This window comes from Salminus brasiliensis, chromosome 13 (genome assembly GCF_030463535.1).
Source record: "Salminus brasiliensis chromosome 13, fSalBra1.hap2, whole genome shotgun sequence".
NCBI classification, from domain to species: Eukaryota; Metazoa; Chordata; class Actinopteri; order Characiformes; family Bryconidae; genus Salminus; species Salminus brasiliensis.
Window position 1 is genome coordinate 17,105,314 of NC_132890.1, and position 15,632 is coordinate 17,120,945.

The 15,632-nt window shown below is 40.8% G+C and overlaps 1 protein-coding gene across 8 annotated transcripts in view; it reads left to right on the forward strand.

Annotated features, from left to right (window-relative positions):
- The first annotated feature begins 4,672 nt into the window (after nt 1-4,672).
- Nucleotides 4,673-15,632, forward strand: part of mef2aa (myocyte enhancer factor 2aa) — a 118,211-nt gene continuing 107,251 nt past the window's right edge. For 6 of the 8 annotated variants that reach the window (XM_072695877.1, XM_072695873.1, XM_072695876.1 and 3 more), the window contains exons 1-2: nt 4,673-4,846; nt 10,781-10,918. The gene's annotated coding sequence lies outside the window, so the exon portion shown is untranslated. The remainder of the gene's footprint in view (nt 4,847-10,780; nt 10,919-15,632) is intronic. The other 2 variants (XM_072695870.1, XM_072695872.1) reach the window with 2 other exon arrangements.

The following is a 15,632-nucleotide window of genomic DNA, read 5'->3' on the forward strand; positions in this document are numbered from 1 at the left end:
TTCTACTAGTTTACTTTCATTTATTTTAATATTAATGTTTTCACAATCAATGTCTACTCTCTAGATAAACAGCTTTGCATATAAAGACTTTTTGCACAGTACTGTATGTATTCCACTGAGAGGAGACAGTCAGTCACTGCTGAGACAGACTGGGACCATGTCGGCCTACAAAAGAACATTTTGGGCTTTTGGGGCTAGTTCCTCTAATTAGGAAAAAGATAATGATGCATGATGCAAGAACTTGCAGTAAAAGCGGTGACCTTCAGTTTGGGCGTGAGCGTTCAAGACTCTGTCATTCAAAAATGGAGGACTGACAGTGCCCTGCTCTTTTAGAGTTGGTACAGTGAGTCCTCCCCCACGACTTTTTGGAGTTTGTTGTGCAAGGGCCACTGTACAATCCTTCTTTAATTGGTGGCGTAGTAGCCCTGTAGTCTGGAGCTATTTGTGGTCTGGCACAATGTTGAAAATGTCAGCTGTCTTCTATCAGTACATAGTCTGTGAAACCTGGGTGGTTTTCTGGATCTCATTGACCCATCAGTACCAAATTACTTGACGGTTAGAATATATACTGTTATTTCTGGATATTCATTACTACTTTAATTAAAATGGCTTGAATTCCCTACTGTCATAATAACTTGCCTTAAATATTAGTTGCATATAGGATAGAACAGAGGTGGATAGTAACTAGTCACATTTACTCAGTCATTTGTGTTCAAGTAAACCCTTCATTAATTGGTACTGTGGAGAGTGTATGTATATGTTCTTGACTCATACTAGCAATGGAACCTTTTTTGGTATTGTTTAAAAGCATTATTTGAAGAGCTATCTGACAAGACCATTCACACATTTACATACAGTTGCTTATGTTGCTATATAAACTCCTTTGAAATACATTTTTGGACAGACTGGCTTTAGCGCTTTATTACTGCATGTACTGCAATACTACGAGAAAGAGAAGGACAGAACCTTAAAGACATCCGTTCCTGTGCTAATAGATGATGTGATGATGAATGTAAAGAGGCTCTGTTGCAGTTCTTAGTGTTGTTTAGTACTTAGTGTAGTACATCAAAATTCGTCTCCTCACATATCCCAGCTTAGATTGTCAGACTTGGAAATCGAACCCACAACCATGTGATCAATAACTTGGTGCTGTAACCAATGTGATCTAACCAAGAGCTCTTTAGTAAAGGAAATTGTTCTATATAGAAGAATGACAACTCAAATGTGGTAGGAAATAGTGGTTAAAGAAGTGGTTAAAATGGTTCTTCACTATGGTGGAAAAGGGGGCTTCTATATTGCAGGGTCCTTCTTTAACAGTGTACCCAATCCTGATAGCAGGTAACACATAATGTATACTACATAGTTATTTAATATTTCTTCATTTTTCATTTTGTGATATATTTGAATCTTTGCGTTGTGTCAAAATCTCATGATGAACAGACCAATAGGAATGCTCCTGTACCTGTAATAAAATCATTTTACATTGACTTCTAATGAAAGTTTTTTTCCTTCTTCTGTAAAGGTGCAATTTTGGAGATACAACTACTTAGTTGACGTCTTAGTGATAGGATAATGCATTAATACTGGACTGAGCATTTGTCCTGTGATGTTTGACCCTTATCGGGTCAATTTCTCACTTGTATTAATAATCATAACACAAAACAAAAACGCACCCAACGCCCTCGGTGCGGCTGAGTGACAGCTGCGGCTGGTCCAAGCTCTCCCCTGAGCCAAGCCCTGTCACACACACGCATGCCCAGAGTGTGTGTGTCCATCTGGGATCCTACCCTTCAAACTGCTGTCGCCCAGCTCCCTCCCGGCAGAAAGACTGGGGGACAAGAGGAGGCAGAGAGTGTGAAGGAAAGCCTCACAGGGGCGAGAAGGAAGCCGTCCAAAGCCAGCTGGTCTGGCTTTGAGGAAAGCAGGAGAAAACGAAAGAGAGGGCGAACAAGAAAGAAAGGGAGAGCTGGAGAGAAAGAAGGGAATGAAAGAAGAGAGAGAGAAGTGTTGAGGTTAAAGGAAGATTGCTTGTGGGAAGGGGAAGAAGCGGCCCAGCCAAAGAGAAGAGAGAAGCACGTGGAGGAGGCCATCACAGCAGGTTCTGTGAAGGCATCAGTAGCTCAGTAGATGCAGGTGAGATGCGGAGTGGGGGTGGGGGGTGAAGTCCATTAAAAGTGTTGAAAAGGAGCACAAATGATCCATGCAGCCCATCATACTATGATGTATACTCATATGCGGGAATATGTACATTTTGTGTATGCAAATTACAGGCCCTGGTTGGGGCCTGAGAGACAACATCCCAATGGCTTGTGTTACTGATTCTAAAACTAACAATGTAGATCTAGATATTTCAGAATGTATCTTGACTAACCTGAGGTCGGGGCAACACCCCTGCATGTGAAGCATTACCTGCAACTCATCTCCAGTATTCCACCGCCAAATGTTTGGTGACAAATTGGCCATTGCGTATAAACTTGATGACAGGTTAAATTCACAGTAATCAGGTAATGACAGTATAACTGCATGCAGAAGCTTCTGTGGACCTCAAGCACGCAGTGTGAGCTGGCAGTTCAAACCAAGCAGAGTGAGGGCACATGAAACTATGTCCCACTGGGTTACAGCTAATCCCAGGACCACAGGTGGCTGAGTTTTAGGGGTTTACGGTGGTCGGTAAAATCTCTGGTGCCAATGAGCACTTGCTGAGTGGACCTATATGTGCCCAGCCCTTGACGGCTTTACTCTTACATACAGCGCCAGACTGGAGCAGGAGTCGGAACCTAGTAAAAAAAAAACTGGGTATGTTACACACAAAAATGTGTTTGTTTTTATTACGTTGAATCCCAGGATGAATAAATGTTGGCCCTCTAAGGTCGAGCTGTGGTGTAATATTGCATGATGCACCACAGTAGTAGAAGGTTGTAGTAAAATGTCTGTAAAACAAATGTGTTTCTATTACACCCAAACAGGTTTTGCGTAATAGAAAATGTGACACCCCCCACCAAAAAAAACCAACAACAAATCAATAAAAAATCACTTCAGTCTGTTCAAAAGTAATCCACCGTCAGCTGCTAACTGAAAAGCGGACGTTTTTTGTCCATCCAAGATTTTACTTTTTGCAGAGTGAAATGAAAACACATAAAAATGTTATTAGCCTTCAGTAATGTGGGTCTTCTTCTATATGCATATAGAGGCAAGACAGGAGCCGTCTGAAAATCTTTAAACATTTCTTCACTTTTCAGAGAACATTCTAACACCTTACTTATTATATATACCTAATTTTATTTATGAATATGTATGCATTTATTAATTAGTATGTTAGTAATATATCTTATATAGCAAAATAATAAAGTCATTATGACCTAGCACAACTCTTGAGTAAATGATATGAACTGATGTAGATCCTGCTTTGTCAGTTATACGTAAAAGCAATGACCTAAACCCTGTTCACTTTTTTAGCTTCAAGTTAGAAAGTAAAGAAATAAACCATAGCTAAATTTAACATGCTCAGTACACTTATCAACCTTTTTGTCCTATGTTAGCTCAGCCTATACATCAGACAGAAATGTTGCTGTTTGCTGTTTTATTATCAGCATTGCACAAGCTGGGACTGATCATTACAAGGATTATCAGAAACTTGCAAGTGATACACAGTCATCAGACCCAAATCATGCTATATTAGTCATGTTCATTTTTCAAGAAAAGTTCCATGGCACAAAACAGTGAGGAGCATCAGTTCTGCAGAGCTGCTTTGAAAAGAACGAATTCTCAGCAGGCTGGTGTTGATTTATCATGTTTTTTATTTAACCTGATTGACTTGTGATGACTGAATAGAAGGTGTGACTTGTTTGAAAGTGAGGGTAGTCTGTGCGGGACGTTGCTCCTTTAAATCCCGGTAAAAACAACTCGTGTTGTTCAGCACCACACCTCTCCCCTCAGATCCTGCAACTACACGTGACTCGGCCACATGCAACGCAGACGTAGGCGAACCTCCTCTCTGTGATTGGCCGCTGTCAACCCGCCGACGGATCCCATTGGTCGAGGCGCGTGTCACTCTCAGAGAGCCGCTCCTATTGTTGCTGTTGTTTTACCGAAATGACGTCAATCGTATCTAGGGCCGCGCTGCCTACAACTACAGTAAACAGTGAAGTTGATCGACTGTAACACAGTCCAGAGCTCAACAACTCGCCCATTTCACTAACCACACAGTTCGAGCAGAAAGTTGTATTAAGTTCTGCCTTATATATCGTTTAAAATGTCGGACTTTCTCTCTCTCTCTCTCTCTCTCTCTCTCTATATATATATTCTTCTATTATTCTAGGTTGTGACATGTCTGTTTTATCTAGCGCTAGCTAGTTTCTTGTACTTTGAGCCATTGGACCGTCTCTCTTGCTCCTGCTTCCTGACTCATAGACTCTCCAAGCAGTGAGTTTTATATCCTGCACTGCTTTTTTCACCGGCTCTTTGTCGCATATAAAGCTGAAACGGCTTAAAACTGACGGGCTTAGCGACTCAAAGTCATGTCTTTATGTGTTCCGAAACGAACCGACGAACCCTCTGTCCGTAAGTTTCCATATTTGTTGTTAATTGAGACACGAGGAGGAGGAGGAGGAGGAGGAGGAAAGGAGGAGGAGTGGAGGAGGAGGTTGACTGACTTTCGTCTGCTGTTCGTCAGAGTCGGGGAGGAGCTTCTCTTTGACAAGAGACTGCTTCTTCTGAGTTTGTCAGCTCCCGAAAATAGAAGCCCGTGTGCGAATGTGACTGAAAATACACTGGTGTCACACCGCGTCCACAGGACCCACTCATACACACGTATCTATATACAGCGAGGGAGTGTGGAGGAAAAAAGGTGAGTAGCAAAAATAGCAACAATATTGCACGGGAGAGCGAGAGGGACTTGGTGTGGAAGAGAGGGAGAGGGGGAGAGAAAGCGCAAGAGGGAGTCGTGGAGTGCATTTTGGGAGCGTACAGTACTACACATAGTTCACAGAACGGTTAGATTAGGTCTTTTCGTCTGAGTAGGACCACGAGCCTGTCGCCGCGCGTTTACGAACTTTCCTGGCTAGAAGGCTTTTCTGCCTTCACGTGTACCTAATGCTCTGTCCGCGAGCGTAGCTAGCTACGTGTTTTAACGTTGTGGGCTCCGGTGGGCTACGCGAAGGTTTAGAGGGCTATAGTTGTTTGTTTACTTGCGGCGCGTATTTACAAACAAGCCAATTAATGAGGCACGATAGTCCTGAGACTTCATATGTAAAGTAGCGAGCAGACAGTGAGATTATTGCTGTTACTTAGCACTACCTTCAACAACTGGGACAAGTGTGTGTGTGTGTGCGTGCGTGCGTGCGTGTGTGTGCGTGCGTGCGTGCGTGCGTGTGTTCTCCGTTAAGGAAGAGAAGCTGAAGTTGTCACGAAACTGCACGACTGTGTCTTAATGTATGAGTTATATTCTTATAGTCTTTTACTGACAAATCAGAGCATACCATGCTATAGATAACGAATTAATTTATTACATCTATTGTTTTTATTGTTAGATTTGCAGCATTAATACAACAAATACAGTAAGACATACGGTGTTTATTGCTGTTAGTTATGCACCCGGTTGAAAGGCATGCATTTCATAATGCTCAATAAAATGTACAAATGTTTGGCAGGCTTCAGGAAGGTCCTTTGGTCAGACGTTGCTGGTCACTGTTGGTCCTGCATGACTTTGGCACATAGTGTCACAGCAGTGTTCAGCTGGCATGCTTTAGAGAAAGCCTCCTTTTGCTGTATGCTTGTGAACAGTCGTGGTGTCTCTTGAGAGCAGTGCTAATTGATGCCATCAATTACACTGTAATACCATGTTAATTTCTAATTTGATTTACGGTTGTTCATAACGTTGGTCCACCTCATGCTCAGCCGAGTGATCCTGACACATCCTCGAGGGTCGCCACCGCAACAGACGTATTCAGTTAAAATTCATTTCAAAGGCATGGTTCATAGAGCAAGTGTTATTATTAGTGACTAACTAATGCTAGGAAGAATACAGAGGGCCAGACCAGGCCTGGTGTTGAGTGACAGCACTGAATAGCTGCCTTCAGTGAGCTGATCATGACTTTCTTGTTTGTGGTCCTTAATGTGACTCTAGGAAACTTGGTGACCTTTGCTACTGTCAGATGTGTGCGAAATGCTGCTGTTCTTATAAACGGACGATTGTTGCCAGGAAAAGGCAGTTTTGTATGCAGTAAAATCAGAAGTGTTGAAATAACTCTTACTGTGTTCATTCTGGACTCAGATGAACTCTCTAGGAGTTAAGACGGCACGGGGGAGTGTACGGTGTAAATCTGAATGTACTGTAGATTCAAAGTTTCTGTCCCTTCTGCGCTCACACATGTGGTCAGTTGGATCATATGCATTGGCATACACTTTTTACAGAGCTCATTATTAAGATTATTTCATGCTGTCATTACATTACAAATATAGTCATATGCATAAGTTTAGATGCATGTATTGTTGATTGATATTGTTTGAGGAAAAATAGGTTAAAATTCCTCTATAGAGAAAAAAAGCACTGCAACTTTTGTTTTTATTATTAGTTAATTTTATTATATTATTTATATTAGCTTAATTTAAAATATTGGAAAGACATAAAATGTAGGATTTGTCATGTACAAAAGTAATGGCACATCTAGTATGTTTCATTGTTTCCAGTATGTAAATTCAGAATAAAAAGTTTGCAGAAGAATGCAGTATTTAAGTTTATTTTCTAAAGTGGAACTACGGGTTTTTTTTTATCGTAAAAAAAAAAATGCATTTTCACCAGGGGTTCACATTTGCTTCTGATTGTACTATATAAATATTGTACACGGTATATATTTTATATTAAATGAACTATATAATCATATGCCTAAAGCTTAGATCTTTAAAGACACCATCTTCCAAGTAAATATATTTTTTTAACGCTTATGAGTTTGTCATGTAGAGGTGGGAAACATGGCTAAATTAATGATGATAATATACAATAATTTTCATGATACACAGCACACATCACATTGTTTTAAAAAAAACAAACAGGGTTTTACACACTGTGATACTGTACAACAAACAGTCGGCCTTTAAATACTGACATTGTCTATAATGTCCATGATATGCTTGTGGCCCAGATTCATCAGCAAGGCACATATGCAAATTGTTCAGTATTATGTATTTATTTGTTTATAATATATATATATATATATATATATATATATATATGTATATATATATATATATATATATATATATATATATACTATGTGATGTATTCTGTGTATAATGAAAATTATCATATGTTATCATCGTTAATTGTAAATAAAGGAGTAGATTTATTTATTGTTTTATTGTCACTTCAGGCCAACAGAATGTTTAGAAGTGTCCCCAATAACTATGATATACTCAGAACAACATATTGTCAATTCATATTGTTTTAAAAAAATGAAGACGCAATTCAATAAGCCCGCCTGCCCCATCTGCCTAATCACCCACAGGCAAAAGACTTTTATGAGTAAATGATTATGTCTCAAAGATTGCACATGCCATTCCAGAATACCATATAATTTACCTGTGTGTAACCACGTCACGTTTGGACTGTTTCCCAAGCCTTGACAAAATGATCTTTATCTTGACCTTGTTATTAAAATTTCAAGATAATAAGTACTTTGTGACCACTAAAAAAATGTAATTTGCAGTGTTTTAGTAGAAAAGGTGAAAAGACTTTTCTTCAGGGTTATTTCGCCACGGAAGAGAATGGCTCCTCCTGACTAAGCCAGTAATTACATGAAGCAGGCAATCAGGTCATGGTATACAGTCATGAAAATGACCTTAGGAGCAGTGCTTGCCTGTCACGCTCACTATTTAGTTTTATAAAGGCTTGTGTACAATGCGTTGGGGCCTTGTCCGACAGCAGATGCAGAATTTTTCAGCTTCTCGGAAAGATGAGATAATAGCCTGTCGCAGCGCTTTGTTTTATAAGAGTGGTCCGAAGTGAATGGCAGATAATGGCTTTTGAGCACGTGTACTTTCTCCGAATGAGAGCTGGAGTGGATGTGTTGGAGCAGCGCCTAAACCATGACACACTAAAGTAAACAAGCAGGAAAGAACGTTATCAAGCAGAAATCAAACATCATAATTGCATAACTGGAATATTTGATGTAGGGCGCAGTTCCATTTCAAATCTGTGTTATGAAACTGATTCGTGAGTAATATGATTGGATGTAATTTGATGTCATTTTAATTATTACAAATGCATTTCATTTATCAGTGCTGATTTTCATTTCCCTGTTGCACAGTGAAGAGAAAGCTTTCTTTTTCACCGTTCATCTTGCACACATAACAGATTAATAATTTCCAAACTTGCTATGGTTGCAAATGCAACACCAACCATGTCAGTGAAACTCAGCGGTTATGCATTTACATATTTCACACTAGATCAAGATGTAAAACACATTCTTTTCTCATTCATACATTTCACTGTCACCAACCAAGCTCTCGCTCCGCAGACATGAGACAATATGAGAAACTTTGGCACGTAGGCAAACAAGATATCATTAGGCCCATTGGCGTGTGGTGGGCCTACTTGTGAAGAAGAAGTCCCTCCTAGACAAGGTTGAGAATATAATCATTTTCCTCTCAGTCAGTGCCTTGCATAAGGCCAGGATGTAGAGATACAGAAGACAGCTCGCAGAAGTTTCCGTCCTTGCTCACCGTATGAGGTATTCCTAGCTTGGTGGTTAATGGAAATAGCACCTTTTTTAGGGGGGTGCTAGGCATCTTGGCATGGACATAAAGCCCTCTTTGTGCATTTTTATTGAGTGTCTATTTCTGGTCTCAGCGCGAGTGGACTATTATTATTTTTTTTTGCACCTCACATCGATCGCATTTACATTACATCCCTGATAGTCTCCTTGTGACTGCTGATGTTGTTGGCTAAAGTTCTGTCCAGACTCTAGCTTAAAGTAAAAACACAGGGCTCCCACATACATCTGTTATCATGTGATGTTTCTGTACCTAACATACTTAGGTTGATGTGTTGATGAGGTGCATGGAGGAGTGTAGCGTGTGTAGAACCATCTGACAGCAGCTGCTGGTCTGCATGGTTCGTATACACCCCCACAACTCTAGCGCATAGACTGGAAACTTAGTAACCACATTATTCTTCCATAATCGTGTTTGTGCCATCTCACAGTGATTCGAGTGGAGATTGTTGGTTATTGTTGGCCAGTACATCGCTTGTACCAGTAAAGACAGCAACATAGATTTTTAGTTTTAGCATTGTTGCAATTGATAGCTAGTTAACTACAGTTTACATGTCAAACAACAACTTTAGCAGTAATGATATTGATGACTAGTTAACTACAGGTTTTATGTTATTTCCAGTAATATATCAGTTCTGAGCAATATTGATAGTGATTTTTATTTTATGAATTATATATTGATTGATTTTTTTTACTAATATTGTGCAGTCCTATAACTAACTGACGTTGCAAAAAAATTGTTGTCAATAATCCATGTCATGTTATGATATTAATAATGCAATCTGGGTATACTGAGTACTGGAGTAAAATATACAAACGATACTGGGCAGATATAATCTACCTCTGGTAGATATGTCATGGAAAATGAGACCAGTGCGTAATTTCCTTTAGTATCAAAGAAAGAAGTGTTTTAATTTGAGTCTTATGTGACACTGCGCGTCCTGCGGTGTGCGCATCCACACATGTGAAACTGTATATTGTGTGGCTCTAACTACAGTCATTAATTAAGCGTTTCAGATTTTAGTTTAGAGAAACATGTCACATGGTGTGGGCAGTATGATGGTGTAAATTATGTCACTGTGTGCTTTCTGTGCTAAACACTGTATGTTTCACTAAAGTGAAAGGAATAATTAGCCCCACCTAACCAGATTTAGGGTTTGTCTGTTCCAACGTCAGAAAAACTAAATATTGTGAAGCATATCAAATATTGTGAAAATGTCTCCACGTACCGCAGTATTAGTTTTGGCATACTGCCTACCCGTAAGCTTAAAATCCATGAAAGCATAAACAAAAATGTCTGTTTTCTTTCTGAGAATGTGGTTTCTGTTCATTTGGAGAACTGTATAGGGTGTCATTTTAGAAGCCAAGTACAGAACAACACGTTCTGATCAATCATTACTGGGTTTCTTACCCTCATTCATGCAAATGGAAGTATCACATGGATTTTATCAATATGGCACTACTTCTAGTGAAAAATAGTAATGCGGCAAAAAGCTGTAGCACACTTTACAACATGCCGTGGATAACAAGTTTCACGCCCTGGTTTCTGTGTGTGTGTGTGTGTGTGTATGGCCCATGTTGTGTGAGATTGCAGAGTATGAAATAAAGTTATAGGTGAAACTACAGAGGTGGTGATTGGTGTGGCACGGGTTTGTGTGTGTGCGTGTGTGTATATAGTGATGGTGGTGATGGTGGGAGGGTTGAAGTGTCTCCTACCGTGCTCTTCACAACCCCCCGAACCCCCCCCCCCCCCAAAATCTAACAGCTCCTTCCAGGAGAGCGCGCGTGAGAGAGAGAGTGAGAAAGAGAAAGAGAGAGTGAGGGTGAGAGAGAGAAAGAGAGAGAGACAGAGAGAGTGAGGGAGTGAGGCTGAAGTGTGTGGGCGAGCCTGATCTGCAATTAACGCTGGCTGTCAGAAGGAGAAGGCTGGCGTTTACACCGTTGCTTCTGAATCACTGAGCGCAACACTTTCCTTCTTCTCCCCACTCCCCCAACCTCCCCCCACCTCCCAGGAAAATTTCTTTCCCAAGGAGGAGCAAGCAGCAGGAAGCTCAGAGTGAAGCACTGAGAAAGGAAGGAAGAGCGAGAGCAAGAGTCGAGCTGGATATTGTGGGGCCAGAACGAAAGGTTATCAGCGCTTTGATCGTTGGGTGAGCCCTGTTTTGTTTTTGTTTGTTTTGTTTTTCTAGAGCAGCAATGTGTGGCTATTTTAGCTATGGACTGGGGTACTGGAGTTTTTCTCAGCTGCTTCTAAGTTCAGCTCTGCTCAGTGCTGTGCGCTTTGAATACTGTTAAGCCAAACATGATATAATGATGATAATTGACTGGTAGTCCTGCGACGGTTGCTGCAAAGTGGGCAGAGTAAATATAGGGCATAGAGTGAATCTTTGGCCTTCTCATCCAATACAGTGATGAGCCTTAATAGTTTGACTGCCCTATTCACACGTGTTTCAGCTTTGCAACAATATCGTAGTCTTTATGTTGGCTGCATTGTGAGCGCAACAACCTGCTCTCGAGTGTCTAATTTGTGTCAGCTGCATCTGGCAAAGGGTGCATTGTTCAGTCTCAAGGTTAGCCACAGACGCACTTTAGTTGATGCGGAGATGTCATTGTAAATGACTGTGCATTTATATATGTAAAAGGCCTTGTTAAAACAATGATGTGTAATGCGACTTTCATACAGTGGTTTACACACACACACACAAAAAAAAAGTTGTCAAATTATTGATATGTCAGCTAAACCAGCAGCTACAATGAATAATTTGAAAATATGAGTAATTTTATTATGTGAGCGAGAACAGCAGTGACTCTAGGACTGTATAAATGTGTATGTGCTATCAGTAGATTACTTTAGGGAATCGAAAGTTCTCTAAAATTATTATAATTAGTATAATTGTCAAAAAGGAGACTGATTGCATATTTATATTCCATCCATAATTTTGTGCAATGTGCAATTCAACGCATAACAGCATATTTCCACACACAGTGTGTAGAGATACAGTAGGGAAAAGATACAGTGTGTAGAGATACAGTAGTGAAAGCACTGGAGGCCATTACTTGACCAATAAAGCTTCTTATTCAAACTTTCCATTCCACCTTAAATGGTGCAGCATCTACATTTTAGCCTGTGTACAGCAATACGAACAAGCAGGAATGCTACTGCTGCACCATTTAAGGTGGGACAGAAACTTTTACTAGCACATTTCAGCAAGCGCATACTAAGCTCATTTTATGTTTCAGCTAAGGTTACTTAACTAAAATATTGTTTAATGCAGCAGTGGCATATTATATTAATCAGAATAGTGTTTCTGGTAGAACGAAATACCCATTTTCCTTCACCTAACTACTGTCATACTGGAAGTAAGCGCACACGAAAGAAGATGCGCTAGCGACTAGACGACACAAGGAAGACATAGAGAAACATTACAACCTAGTTGCAGTTTTGCTAAACGTACTTTTGCTTTACTTTACTTTGCTTGACTTGATGGTGTCAAACTGCATTTTATGTTATGTGCTGAACTAATTTCTTCCAAATAAGAGCATGCAAGCCATCTAATCAGCCAGTTAGTTTGATGTGGAACTAGGGCTGGACGATATGGTAAAAATACCATGTCACAATATTTAAAGACATTTTTCCTGATATTTATCAGAATATTTATCATGATGCAGTTAATCACAGAATAAATACATCAATAGCGAACTACTATCAGATACTCTCCCATACTGAACACCAAATCTGCTGCACTTCATCTACTTACACAAGTCTATTTAACACTATTGAGACCTGCAGTTGATCAGTGGCCCTTAAGCACTTACAATATCCTCAATATGCTTTGAAAACTTACTTAAATAACAAAGTTATTGTCACAATACCAACATTTATCATGATAGTATTAAATATCGTCATATTGTCTGGCTTTGTGTGGAACTCAGGGGGACCAGTTACATTTCAGTCTCCCATTCTACATCACTGGCAAGGAACTGACTTGTGAACCCAATGCAAAGACTTAAGGCTTAAGGGTTTAAGAAGCCAGTTTCAGACTTTAACTTTACTTTTGAGTTGGGGTGTAGGAAAATACTGATATATCAGAGTATTAGTATTAGTAATATTATGTTTACCAGTACTGTATCGATTCTCAAAAACACAGCATTGTTTTTTCATGAACAGTTTAAGGTTTGTGACATACAGTGGTTCATTTTGTGTTGTGTTCAAACCCCAACCGCTAGATAGCAGTGTTGTACTGTCTTCAGATCCCACTGTAAACTTTTCACAAAATCTCAATAGTTTGTCTTGCTTACAGTATTGAAATATACCGCAATTTGAATTGTGTCATGCCAATACACAGCCCTACTTTTCTGATCGGTTACACAGTTTAAAAGTGTGGGACTTATGAAACAAGAGTTGTACATGTAAAGCCATTGTCTTCCTATAGTCACTAGTCACTGGTACACTCTTGTAGAGGGCCTATCCTTTTTCTCAGAGTATAGTGTGAAGGCACTTTGGCAATTGTGCTCCAAATATTTCCTGGATCAGCTGTAAGGAATGTGCCATACTTCTGCCCCACGTTTGTGAAACTCTCGCTAGCTTTTTGTTTTCATTTCGACAGCTCTCCCTCTCGCTCACGCATGCTCAGAGCCAACGTGATTCATTGTTTACTGGAGCACCATCACTGAGCTGGAGATTCCAGCGCTCTCCCGCGAGACCTGGAGGCAGGATGCAGAATCTTGAACCCAGCAGATAATGTTTTAGCCATAGTTGTGCTTGTGTGGGCAACGCAGACTTTTGTATTTTCCTCCTCCAGGAAACATCTCTGAGGATCTTTTATTGAACAAGAAAACGGCATAAATGAAGCCGCTTCTACCGCCGAAAAGGGCAACAGGGCTATGAATATGCATGGCTTCTGCGCTCATAAGTTCGGGGTGATTTAGCCACTGCTGACTTCCCCCTCTCTATTATCTGTGGGTTTTGGATCGGCTCGCTAACCAAGTGGAATGCACAGCGTCCCAGCGGGGTCACCCAGCAATCAGCCCAGAGGAGCAGCTCCAAAACCAGAAACCTCTGGCTGCCTCCTGTCCCACCGCCGCGCCACCTCGCCACACGTTTGATGCTAAATAGGTTACCCCAGGATACGAGAAACACGCTAGGCAAACAGAAAGATCATCGCTTAAGACGTGTAGCAAAATATTAGCTCCTCGTCACTTTTTTTTTGCCCTACCCACTCCTTCCTCTGCACAGACCTGGGCCTGTTACAGCCCGTAAATAGGCTTCCCTGACACTTGCCAAATAAAACCATCTATCAGGTTCTTAGGCTCCACAGTTTTAACTTTATTAGGTAGGCCCTTAATATGTAGCGATGATGACTTCCAAAGCCATTGGCCTGGGGATTAGCGAGCAACGTTGGCACAGGCCTCCGCACCACATGTGCTTTATAAATACTGCTCACTTTCTGACATGCGGATAAGGTTTCAAAGTGAATATTTATCAAATCATATTTAAACACTTATATCCAGTGTTCTTACATTTTGGGGGGGGGGGGCTTAGAGGGGGGACCAGGGAAGCGCTAAGTTATAATTAAACAAGAACATGTGAGGGGGCTTTCAGCTGCGAATTATCTGGCTAGACACACGTCAGCTGAATGTATTTTTGTTGCTTTTTTTTTCGTTACCTGGAAAGACTTTTTTCGGATAGTCACACATTATTGGTTGTCTGCATGTTGGAACAATTAAGAGGGTGCCTTGTTAATCAGTGGACTGACCCAAATACTTATAAAACTAAAAACAGCTTTTCCAGACAAAGATCTTGGGAGTTGTTAGGTTAATAGTGCACAATTGACCCAACGCTATGCTTAAACTGAGCCTGAAACCCTGCTTTCTTGGTATATATATATCAAATATGTAAGTCTGAACCTCACCAAGAGTTTTTAATATGTGAACGTGCCGTGTGCTAAAAACATTATATTTCATTTCATTTAACAGTAACGAAAGCTGGAGATGTGGTAGGTTTAATAAAAGTCTCATAGAGCACAATGCATACAATGCCACAGGGCCACTGTATCAAATATCCAATTAAATAGATTGTTCATATTGTGAGTGTTCAGGAAAATTAGAATTTTATTATGGGAAAAAAGAAAATTTTTCCACTGATATAAAGAACCCACGTCCCAAGTCTGTAGGTTATGTGTTTATGACCTTAACCAAGCTTTGTGAATCATAAAAACCGTTTCATTACATTTAATATGCAGTTTAAGACTCGTCTTTGACATTGCCCAGACATGAGACCCAGTTTCTTGCCACACAACTTCTCATTTGCGTGACATGCTTGAACCCTGCTACACCTCCATGCTAACCTTACTTGCCCAGTGGAATATTTAAGGTTTCTCACACACACTGGTAGGCATAAACAATAACAACAAATCCCTTTTGTAACTGTATCCGTGGGTGCAGCTGACGTTTACGCCCTCTGCTGAGTTAATGGAGCGCGGCCGTTGCACTGCGACTGTTTAGCCTAAAGAATCGCCCCACACTGACCTTTCAACTGCCCTGCCCTTGGCTCTGACCTGTGGTGGTAAGCCACCTTATACGGCGCACTCAGCACATGTGCTGCTGAGCAGGACAGAGCGGCTTAGGGATCGCCGGGCTCCTCCCTGCCTCCTCTTTGCCCTTCCTGAAGGCACTATCCTTGCACCAGACTCCCTGGCTGGAGGCGTCCTCACCCCGGGCCTGGCTGCTCTGCTAGAATAGTGCCAGACTGTGTGTGTGTGTGTGCGAGCGGATGTGTGTGTGTGCGTGCATGCGGGTTGTGTGTTCAGCCTTGGAGCCAGAGCAGAAGCCCAAATCTCCAGCTTATCCTCTTTCCACCCCACA